At 38.6% G+C, this 12,496-nt stretch overlaps 1 protein-coding gene across 2 annotated transcripts in view; it reads left to right on the top strand.

Moving 5' to 3' along the window:
- Window positions 1-11,560: 11,560 nt before the first annotated feature.
- Window positions 11,561-12,496, top strand: part of LOC131140612 (KATNB1-like protein 1) — a 50,167-nt gene continuing 49,231 nt past the window's right edge. For both annotated transcript variants that reach the window (XM_058091203.1, XM_058091202.1), the window contains exon 1: window positions 11,561-11,798. The gene's annotated coding sequence lies outside the window, so the exon portion shown is untranslated. The remainder of the gene's footprint in view (window positions 11,799-12,496) is intronic.

Raw genomic sequence — 12,496 nt, 5'->3', positions numbered from 1 at the left:
AGGGTCTGGGCCGCATCAGGTTTTAAAAAAAAAACACCCCAAAAAAACGCATTTATTAAATACAGAAAAATAACAGAAAAATATACAAACTTTTTCAGTGCTTTGGTTCCAATTTTTTCTACAATAAAAGCTCTGATAAAACATTCCACTGTTCTCAAATATCTTACTTTTTATTTTTCTGCACAAAATAAGATGAAAAATAAATAAATCAAGAATAAAGAAAATCAATCAATCAGTAATAAATAAATATAATAATAATAATAAAACAGCAAATAATAAAAACTTCACTAACCACATATAGTTGGTGGGTCAACAAATTATTTTTTTTCAGATTAAAATGAACAAAGCATTATTAGAGCCCTGTAGACATGACAAAACACGACTATAGTCACATTTATACTCTTTTTATTTACAACATATTGCGCAACTGCAGGGTCTTGAGACACATGCTAACTCGCAAACTAGAGAGCTATAGCGACCTAAAACGGTAGCCTTCAAGTTATTTCCTTTAAACTTAAAAAGCCAAAAACTTACCACTTCCACACGGATAGGGAGGATAACTATTAACAGTTATTTAACCTTTAACATGAACATTAATCAAACGTAATAATTTTTTCTGGGTACATGATACCATACAGCATCCATATCAAAATTTAAACTTTCATATCAAGGCGGGGGCCTCAAACTAGTGTCCTGCGGACCACATTTGGCCCTCGGGCCGTGTGTTTGAGACCCCTGCCCTTGATAAAACGACAATTTACATGCACGTTTGTCTCTAAATCATTGAACTATGACTATGTGTTGTGTCCATAATGTCCATAATAATGAGACAAAAAGGAACATTTGTGGACACCAGAAAGTGCATTGGTGCATCGATATCGCAATCATTCCGATCATCCACTCGCAATCCAGCCAGTGAGCCAGGCAGTAACCACATTTTGTCATTTCTTACTAATATAGTCATTCAAAGTAATTTTAATGGTGAGTTAATTAGATACTTTGGTTTGGCAGCTAAGTCATAGCTGGAATATTTAGAGACATTACCGCATGATTTTGATCTTAATATATCAAGTTCGATATATCATTCGTTCATTTTCCACTTGAATGGTCTCTTAAGATGAAATCAAGTGTGGAGTCTTATGGGTCGCCACTTCCGAAATATAGGATATAATAAAGATTATTATGAAATGATGCAGCAATTAACGCTTTATTTGCCACCGTGCTCACTCTCGTGTACATGTTTATGTTTTATGTATTTAAGTTATGATGTCTGAATCTGAATTAGATTCATTCATTCATTCATTTTCTACCGCTTATCCTCACCCTGGACTGGTGGCCAGCCAATTACAGGGCACATATAGACAAACAACCATTCACACTCATACCTATGGACAATTTGGAGTCGCTAATTAACCTAGCATGTTTTTGGAATGTGGGAGGAAACCGGAGTACCCGGAGAAAACCCACGCATGCACGGGGAGAACATGTAAACTCCACACAGATGTGGTTGGAATTGAACTCCAGTCTCCTAGCTGTGAGGCCTGAGTGCTAACCACTCGTCTATTTTCATGTTGAAAATAGTAACAGTAATGGTCAAATATACCTGTCATTTGTCAATATTCATTATTGTTCATTTGCTAGACAAAGGGATATACATGCAGCAGCATGAGAAAAATAAAGAAAATCAAATGTTTTTATTAATTCATTCATTTTCTACCGCTTATCCTCACGAGGGTCGCGGGGCATGCTGGAGCCTATCCCAGCTGTCTTTGGGTGAGAGGTGGGACTGGACTGGTGGCCAGCCAATCACAGGGCACATATAGACAAACAACCATTCACACTCACATTCATACCTATGGACAATTTGGAGTCGCTAATTAACCTAGCATGTTTTTGGAATGTGGGAGGAAACCGGAGAAAATCCACGCATGCACAGGGAGGACATTCAAACTGGGGGTGTAATTGAACTCGAGTCTCCTAGCTGTGAGGTCTGCTAACCACTCAACCACCGTGCAGCCGTTTTTTTTTTACATTATATTCACAAATATACACATCCATTTTCTATGACACTTATCTTCACTAGGGTCACAGGGGTATGCTGGAGCCTATCCCAGCTGTCTTCAAGCGAGAGGCGGGGTACACCCTGGACTGGTGGCCAGCCAATCACAGGGCACATATAGACAAACAACCATTCACACTCACATTCATACCTATGGACAATTTGGAGTCGATAATTAACCTAGCATGTTTTTGGAATGTGGGAGGAAACCGAAGTACCCGGAAATTTTTTTTTCAGATTTCTTCGGCTTCATCGATTCATTTTATAGTCGTACTTTATACTCGTACTTTTAAAATATGCAAATATATTCCTTTGAAAGCACTTTCAGGTCCTTTGAGGATGACGTCCTCTGCTACTGAATAGAGTCATTCAGACTTACACAGACTTTGTTTTGGCTGTGAAAGGTCAGTAATCATGCGGTGTACTGATGGCACCTCATCCGGGACATTTTTTATTTCTGTAAGGCAAAACGTTCATTTGGTGCGCTAAAATATCTGTGGGAATAAAACTGTCCGCAATTTTTCAAAAGAATGTTTTCATTTGCCGCTTATGTTCTTTGTCACAAAAGGGGCGGACGCCTTGGATATGACGCTCATGACGGCAACTTAAGCTTGGAAGGGACGCTGAGTAGATATATTTATACTGCGCACGGGCCGTAATATTATGGTGGATATATATATAAAATATAGTCATGGCGTCTATTACCAGTGGGCTCTGTGGAATGAAGCAAGTATTTGTCAAGTCCACTTGCCAAAGTGGTACAGATGTGTCTGTCCATTCTGCTCAGTACAATAAGTCAACTGTTAAAAGAACACAATGTGTACCACAGTGGCTCACCTCCTGGGTGGACAGTCATACACCCACTTGATGTTGTTTGGGGTACAAAATTTTTGCTGTGACTTTCCCGTTTATTTTGGTCAGTTTCCAAACTATTCAACCATTTGGGCCTAAAAAAATAAAACTGGAGAATAAATACACTGATAACTCGGTTTTTGTCAGATCATGAAAAATGTATTTTTTAAAACCGTTCCAGACACAAAACAAATACATTCATTCAGGGGTACACCCTGGACTGGTGGCCAGCCAATCACAGGGCACATATACACAAACAACCATTCACACTCACATTCATACCTATGGACAATTTGGAGTCGCTAATTAACCTAGCATGTTTTTGGAACGTGGGAGGAAACCGGAGTACCCGGAGAAAACCCGGAGAACATGCAAACTCCACACAGATATGGCTGAGGGTGGAATTGAACTTGGGTCTCCGAGCTGTGAGGTCTACGCGCTAACCACTCGACCGCAGTGAAGCCATTTCCCCTACTTATTACAGATAAAAACTTATTTCCATCTGCGATTAAATGCGATTAATTGCAATCAAATATTTTGGTAATAGTAATGGTTTAATTTCATTTGAACATGCATCAGATTACAATTGAATGCATCACATAATCAGTTCACAGTTCCACATGTCCAAAAGAAGTAGGAAGAAGCAAAGCTTATTAAATCCTACCCCTCCATCTGGTACTTTTACAATCAGTAACTGTCACATTTGTTCACTTCCTGCTTTCCTAACATAGTTTAAGGGTTTTTTTTGTTTTTTAATAAAAAAATATTTTTTAAATTTTTTTAAAAAAATTTAATTTTTTTAAATGGTTTTATTTCATTTGAACATGCATCAGATTACAATTGAATGCATCCCATAATCAGTTCACAGTTCCACATGTCCAAAAGGAGTGGGAAGAAGCAAAGCTTAATTTAGCAAATTTTTTTAAATATTTTAATTTTTTTTTTTAATTTTTTTAAAAAAATTTTACATTTTTAAATTTTTTTTTTTTACATTTTTTTATTTTTTTATGGTTTAATTTCATTTGAACATGCATCAGATTACAATTGAATGCATCACATAATCAGTTCCCAGTTCCACATGTCCAAAAGGAGTAGGAAGAAGCAAAGCTTATTAAATCCTACCCCTCCATCTGGTACTTTTACAATCAGTAACTGTTACATTTGTCCACTTCCTGCTTTCCTAATATAATTAAAGTATTTTTTTTACCTTTCTTTTACTTTTAATCGATTGACAGGGGAGAGAAAGAAAAGTGGATCCAGACCAACTTGTCAACATGATCGATTATTTGTGATCTTTGTTGTGTTAAAAAATTTTAAAATTTTTTTTAAAAAATGTAAAAGATTTTTTTTTAATTTAAATTTTTTTTTAAAAAATTAATTTTTTTTTTAAAAATTTAAAAAATTAAAATATTTTAAAAAATTGAAAGATTTACTTCAAATTATAAAAAAATAATAAAATAAAATAATCATACAAAACAAACAAAAACAGACTGTGTACATATATTTATACTGTTATTCTGTATATTTTGTATTTTCATATTTTGTATTTCATATTTTGTATCCTCATTCTTTTTTAATAGATGTGTATGCACCTACTACACCAAAACAAATTCCTAGTATGTGTTTGATCATACATGGCAATAAACCTTTTCTGATTCTTTTCTGATTCTGATTAACACATTTACCCCTTTTTGCAACATTAGCGTATTTGATTATTTGATGGAAATTATTTTAATGCATTCTGACGAGGTCCGCCACCCGGATGCCACTTTCTCACCTTCTTTATCGAATTACGATGGCGGGTTATTTAGCAGTCAGACTCAATAAAAACACTCAGTCTGAGTCAGCAACACGTGGGATGCTTTGTTTGGGCGCTTGATGATATACTTTTGGTTAGTCTTTCCAGACGTGTATCCCTTTTTTCCCAAGAAAATCCCAATTATCATCCAGTAGCCAAGACACGTGTACCATAAACACCAATAATAGAGAATCCTCTCAGTAATTCCAGTGTAACACTTAAATGCCCCAGACGTTTAATTGGCGTCATTTTCAAAGCTATTTATTACTGTACTTCACCCCAGAGAGATGAAAAAGTGTGCCAAGGGTGCGTAACGTGCAGACACAACAAATTTCCTGATGAAAAGCCGTGGAAAGTTCTCCATGTGTACGAGGATAATGAAGCCTCTGCGGTCGTCTCATTTGCATCCCTGTTGAGTTTGTTTACAACGAGGTTCTTTATCAGGAAGCAAATAATCCCATGATGAGTGGAACATTTCGTAAAAAAAAAAAAAAAAGTTTACCATGCTTTCAGCTGTTGTCCCTGCCTCTAATTGTTAATGCCTCATCCTCATCCTCTGGGGAAAAGCTAACAAACAAGCTTGGATATTAATTTTGGGCAAGGGCTGCACGGTGCTTGAGTGGTTAGCGCACAGACTTCACAGCTAGGAGACCTGAGTTCAATTCCACTCCACCATCTCTGTGTGGAGTTTTGTGTGGGCTTTCTCTGGGTACTCCGGTTTCCTCCCACATTCCAAAAACATGCTAGGTTAATTAGCGACTCCAAATTGTCCATAGGTATGAATGTGAGTGTGAATGGTTGTTTGTCTATATGTGCCCTGTGATTGGCTGGCCACCAGTCCAGGGTGTACCCCGCCTCTCGCCCGAAGACAGCTGGGATAGGCTCCAGCACCCCTCGCGACCCTCATGAGGATAAGTGGTATAAAATGAATGACTTTGCCTCCTATTGTGTGGAAGTGGTAACATTTTGGCTTCTTATTTTGTCTTTCCCCACCCTCGGCCATCTCTGTGTGGAGTTTGCATGTTCTTCCCGTGCATGTGTGGGTTTTTTTCCGGGTACTCCGTTTTCCTCCTACATTCCGAAAACATGCTAGGTTAATTAGCGACTCCAAATTGTCAATAGGTATGAATGTGAGTGTGAATGGTTGTTTGTCTATATGTGTGTCCTGTGATTGGCTGGCCACCAGTCCAGGGTGTACCCCGCCTCGCCTCTCGCCCGAAGAGTTTGCATGTTCTCCCCGTGCATGCGTGGGTCCATTTGGTTCATTATTTGGGCTGTCAATCGATTCAAATATTTGATTGCGATTAATCGCATTTAATCACAGATGGAAATAAGTTTTTATCTATAATAAGTAGGGGAAATGGCTGCATGGCGGTCGAGTGGTTAGCGCGTAGACCTCACAGCTAGGAGACCCAAGTTCAATTCCACCCTTGGCCATATCTGTGTGGAGTTTGCATGTTCTCCCCGTGGTTTTCTCCGGGTTCTCCCACATTCCAAAAACATGCTAGGTTAATTAGCGACTCCAAATTGTCCATAGGTATGAATGTGAGTGTGAATGGTTGTTTGTCTATATGTGCCCTGTGATTGGCTGGCCACCAGTCCAGAGTGTACCCTGCCTCTCGCCCGAAGACAGCTGGGATAGGCTCCAGCACCCCTCGCGACCCTCATGAGGATAAGTGGTAGAAAATGAATGAGTTCGCCTCCTATTTTGTGTGGAAGTGGTAACATTTTGGCTTCTTATTTTGTCTTTCCCCACCCTCGGCCATCTCAGTGTGGAGTTTGCATGTTCTTCCCGTGCATGTGTGGGTTTTCTCCGGGTACTCCGGTTTCCTCCCACATTCCAAAAAACATGCTAGGTTAATTAGCGACTCCAAATTGTCCATAGGTATGAATGTGAGTGTGAATGGTTGTTTGTCTATATGTGCCCTGTGATTGGCTGGCCACCAGTCCAGGGTGTACCCCACCTCTCGCCCGAAGACAGCTGGGATAGGCTCCAGCACCCCTCGCGACCCTCATGAGGATAAGTGGTAGAAAATGAATGAGTTCGCCTCCTATTTTGTGTGGAAGTGGTAACATTTTGGATTCTTATTTTGTCTTTCCCCACCCTCGGCCATCACTGTGTGGAGTTTGCATGTTCTTCCCGTGCATGCGTGGGTTTTCTCCGGGTACTCCGTTTTCCTCCTACATTCCGAAAACATGCTAGGTTAATTAGCGACTCCAAATTGTCCATAGGTATGAATGTGAGTGTGAATGGTTGTTTGTCTATATGTGTCCTGTGATTGGCTGGCCACCAGTCCAGGGTGTACCCCGCCTCGCCTCTCGCCCGAAGAGTTTGCATGTTCTCCCCGTGCATGCGTGGGTCCATTTGGTTCATTATTTGGGCTGTCAATCGATTCAAATATTTGATTGCGATTAATCGCATTTAATCGCAGATGGAAATAAGTTTTTATCTATAATAAGTCGGGGAAATGGCTGCACGGTGGTCGAGTGGTTAGTGTGTAGACCTCACACCTAGGAGATCCAAGTTCAATTCCACCCTCGGCCATCTCTGTGTGGAGTTTGCATGTTCTCCCCGTGCTTCGCTGGGTCCATTTGGTTCATTATTTGGGCTATCAATCGATTAAAATATTTGATTGCGATTAATCACATTTAATCGCAGATGAAAATACGTTTTTTTATCTATAATAAATAGGGGAAATGGCTGCACGGCAGTCGAGTAGTTAGCGCGTAGACCTCACAGCTAGGAGACCAGGGTTCAATTCCACGCTCGGCCATCTCTGTGTGGAGTTTGCATGTTCTTTGCTGTAATAACGTTAATAACAATAATAACAAAAATGTCACTATATCTTTATTAACATGCATTATTAAAATTGTTATTATTAAAACTACACATGTGTCTTTTTCCTGCACAGATGTTGCGTTTCTGAGCAGAAAGCATACAAAAAAAAAAGTTGCGTAATTTTATTGGCTAGCTCATTCTTTGGGAATTTATCCAAGGAAGTGCAAATGTCTAACCAAGTGTTTATCGTTTGTTACACTTTCTAAAGCCCTCAAAACGCTTTGTGTGTAATCCTGTTGGAGTAATAACAGCATTGACATCATTACAGGGTTGGAATAAAGAAACAAGAGTTGGGATCTTAATGTGCATGGATGCATGACAAAGTATTTACACATAAATCATGCTTATTAAAGTATTCAAAGACGCTTTGAATACTCTCTGTAAATATATTTGTTAATTAATTAATTCAAAGTGTACTACGAATGTACATATGCTGCACATTAAAATTATCAACTGTGGCTATTTTTGTACATCTGACCTTGAGCTGTTGATGAATGAACGAGTAGCGCCGTAATTCATTTCCTCTACGGTGGACCAATGCACTCTGCCCCCCCCCCCTGCTCGATACTACGCTTATAAAAGATTAGCGTGATTGATTAGGAATGTTCCAACAAAAAGAAAAAGAAGGGGGGTACTGCTTATGAATCACGCACTGAATTTCTAAGCTTGCAAAGTCAGACAGTTGACTCAATTTCCACTAATCGGTCTGGGACTGTATATGTTGAAGTTGTCGTGTTTCAAATGTGGAATCAAACGAGACAACTTTGTTTATGTGCAGCTTCACTCCATTCATAGTTGCGGTTCTCCGCAGTATTCCCGTCACAGTTACTGTTCATAGTAAGAACAGACACCCAAAAATCATGATTCCACTGGTCCAGATGACTATCCTTTCAGACTTTCCAAAAAAAAAAAAAAAAAAGACGGGTGGAGGGTTCAGAAAATGTCTTGTATTTAATTGAAGGAAACTCAAAAAAATCTGTGTTACTAATGAAAAACTGGGCACATATAGACAAACAACCATTCACACTCACATTCATACCTATGGACAATTTGGAGTCGCTAATTAACCTAGCATGTTTTTGGAATGTGGGAGGAAACCCGAGTACCCGGAGAAAACCCACGCATGCACGGGGAGAACATGCAAACTCCACACAGAGATGGCCGAGGGTGGAATTGAACTTGGGTCTCCTAGCTATGAGGTCTACGGCTAACCACTCACCCGCCGTGCAGCCATTTCCCCTACTTATTATAAATAAAAACTTATTTCCATCTGTGATTAAATGCGATTAATCGCAATCAAATGTTTGAATCGATTGACAGCCCAAATAATGAACCAAATGGACCCACGCATACACGGGGAGAACATGCAAACTCGTCGTGCAGCCATTTCCCCTATTTATTATGGATAAACACTTATTTTCATCTGCGATTAAATGCGATTAATCACAATCCAATATTTGAAGCGATTGACAGCCCAAATGGACCCACGCATGCACGGGGAGAACATGTAAACTCCACACAGAGATGGCCGAGGGTGGAATTGAACCCTGGTCTCCTAGCTGTGAGGTCTGCATGCTAACCACTCGTCCACCGTTCCACCCGCTTTTAGTTATTAGCCCATATTTCCACACAATAAGTAAGATATGATAGAATCAAACAGCAATAAAGAGTGTGGAGTGATTTCTAATTGAGAACAAATTTTGCTTTGTTCAGTACTGAAATATTTCTGTCCACCTTATGTTATTATATTTGTAATATGAGGTTTCCAGCTCATATTTTGAGCTATTGTGATCCCCAGAAATTTATTTTTGTTCACATGATTTTCGTGCATGTGATTCCTATCTAAGCAATCAAACATTCAGTGACCCTTTTTGCTCTTTGAGTATTGTCATCCTCTTTTCTCCACTCAGGGTTTTTTTTTTTTTTTTTCCAGTCGTCTGTCACCTGTGTGTAAATATACATAAATACCCATAACGGAAACCAGAAATCATTCCACAAAGAAACAGAGTCAATAATCAGTAGACTGGCTCCTCAAAACAACGAACAAATCAGGGTTTTCCACCCAGCCCCCAGAGGCCTTTTAAATCTCCATTATCTGATGATGCTTTTACTGTAATGGACATGAGTCAGAGATTCAAGAAAAATGTCTGTTTTTAATTATGGATATTTTGTATCCCAATCATCAGGCACCTCGTTGTCAAAGACCTCTTGGGACAATCGTGGATTGAGTAAGGACCTCAAACAATGCACAACGATGAGCCAATTCAAGAAACAATACAAGCAGTTGATGTTTGCTAAATACAAGGATGAAGAGTCTTCAACCAGTCATGATGTGCTATATATATATATATATCACTATATTGACACTTACTATGGTACCCATTATGTCATTGGATGCTCATATCACCTCGTACTTCGGTACGAGATACATTATTAAAAAAAAAAAAATTAAACTGTATTATGGAAAGCAGGAAGTGAACAAATGTAACAGTTACTGATTGTAAAAGTACCAGATGGAGGGGTAGGATTTAATAAGCTTTGCTTCTTCCTACTCCTTTTGGACATGTGGAACTGGGAACTGATTATGTGATGCATTCAACTGTAATCTGATGCATGTTCAAATGAAATTAAACCATTACATAAATAAAAAAAATAATAAAAAAACTAAAATAAAAATAAAACTAAAATTATATTAGGAAAGCAGGAAGTGAACAAATGTAACAGTTACTGATTGTAAGAGTACCAGATGGAGGGGTAGGATTTAATAAGCTTTGCTTCTTCCTACTCCTTTTGGACATGTGGAACTGTGAACTGATTATGTGATGCATTCAATTGTAATCTGATGCATGTTCAAATGAAATTAAACCATTAAAAAAAATTAATAATTAAAAAAAAATTAAAAACATTTTTTTTAAATAAAAAAATAAAATGGAAAAAAAAAAACTTAAATTATATTAGGAAAGCAGGAAGTGAACAAATGTAACAGTTACTGATTGTAAAAGTACCAGATGGAGGGGTAGGATTTAATAAGCTTTGCTTCTTCCTACTCCTTTTGTACATGTGGAACTGTGAACTGATTATGTGATGCATTCAATTGCAATCTGATGCATGTTCAAATGAAATTAAACCATTAAAAAAATAAAATAATTAAAAAAATTAAAAACATTTTTTTAAATAAAAAATAAATATTAGGAAAGCAGGAAGTGAAAAATGTAACAGTTACTGATTGTAAAAGTACCAGATGGAGGGGTAGGATTTAATAAGCTTTGCTTCTTCCTACTCCTTTTGGACATGTGGAACTGTGAACTGATTATGGGATGCATTCAATTGCAATCTGATGCATGTTCAAATGAAATTAAACCATTACCATTACCATTCTGACAGTGGATCCTGACCCTGCATGGACTCCTTTATCGTAATCACAACACTCATTGAGGAAATGTGCACTATGTTTGTTACAAATTTGATCCATTGTGTGTAATGGACTGTTGATTAATCTGGTCTACCTATGTACTTGTTCCACAATATGAGACAGGAAGTTGCCGTTCTAATATATTACTTTCCAAAGTTGTTTCAGTTTATTTTGATAAATTGACATAATAATAGTTTAAGCGCTCTGTGGGGTGCAATCTTTGACTTTTTCCACTTTGGTGATCAGTAATTGTGTTCATAACGGCTACACAATGTCATCTGTAACAGTTTTCCAGTTTTGATTTGCACCTCAAGGCTACCATACTTTCCCTCTGACGACAAAAGGACGTTGTTAGTGGGGTTTTATTTAGTGTCGATGATTTTTGAGCTCACAAAATTGGCTGAAATTGTTTTTTTTTTTTCCAAGCCAATCCATTGGGTCATTCATACAGTATGTGTATTTGCATAATTTGGCTGCAAAAAAAAAAACGCAATGATTCGCACCGCAGAACAATAACGACCTTGTTTGTCCTCCGCTGGATTAACAAACAACAGATTGTTCTGGTCCATACGCTCGTGGTACCGCCAGCCATACCAGACATTCCAGCCACCTCCATTGACAAAGTGTTTAAGCTTTTAGCATACACACTGCGTCACTTGCCAAGCCTGTTACGTAATTGAAAGTCTGCTCTTTTTTTTTTTGGACTTCCACAGTGGTTCGCGCCCCGCGTCAGCAGGACAGAATATGAGGAGAGGGGCTGCCATATAAGGGCAAAGCTCCAATGTCATCACAGAACTTCCCATAATCTTCAGAAGAGACCCTCCCCCACGCATTGGTGGTATGTACATGGAAAAAATGACTCCCGCTTTTCGGCTTTCTTTTATCAAAAGTGACATGTGTGCATCTGTGTGCATTTGCGTGTCGCTTATGCTGTTGTAATCTGGCGTATGTTTAAGGACGTGGTTATCAGGTTGGGAGCACATTTTGTCACTAAGACTACAACGATGCATTTTAGTTGACCTCAAAGAGTTATTTGACAAAATATTAAATGCAACCACACAAAAAAAAAATTCAACTTTTTTTTTTCCAACATAACAAAATTAAATTTTTTAGCTTTGTCGCCTTTGTATGACATTAATATGTCAGACTTTATCTTCTCATGTAATGCAATGTTATTGCGAGAGATGGCCGAGGGTGGAATTGAACCCTCGTCTCCGAGGTTCGCCAGAAATTCGTTCGTCTTTGTGATCTTGCAAAAATCCTCATGGCGTTTTTTTTTGCGATGCTTATTGAAATATGCTTTGAGGTTGGTCGTATTAAATGTCCCTGATTCAGTGTCACCACGGGAAAGTTGTGCATGACATGTTTTGCATTCCAGCGCAAAACACTCAAAGCACTGTGATAAAGTGTACCTTATCAGTAACAGGAGTACACAAGGAACCATGATTACTACCTCCAAAAGGAAAATGAGAGAAGAACATAGAATGTCCTGTGATTGGCTGGCCACCAGTCCAGGGTGTACCCCGCCTCTCGCCC

Source organism: Doryrhamphus excisus, chromosome 13 (genome assembly GCF_030265055.1).
Source record: "Doryrhamphus excisus isolate RoL2022-K1 chromosome 13, RoL_Dexc_1.0, whole genome shotgun sequence".
Classification (NCBI taxonomy): Eukaryota; Metazoa; Chordata; class Actinopteri; order Syngnathiformes; family Syngnathidae; genus Doryrhamphus; species Doryrhamphus excisus.
The sequence above is the reverse complement of the archived record's forward strand: the minus strand, read 5'-3'. Positions and strand labels throughout refer to the sequence as shown.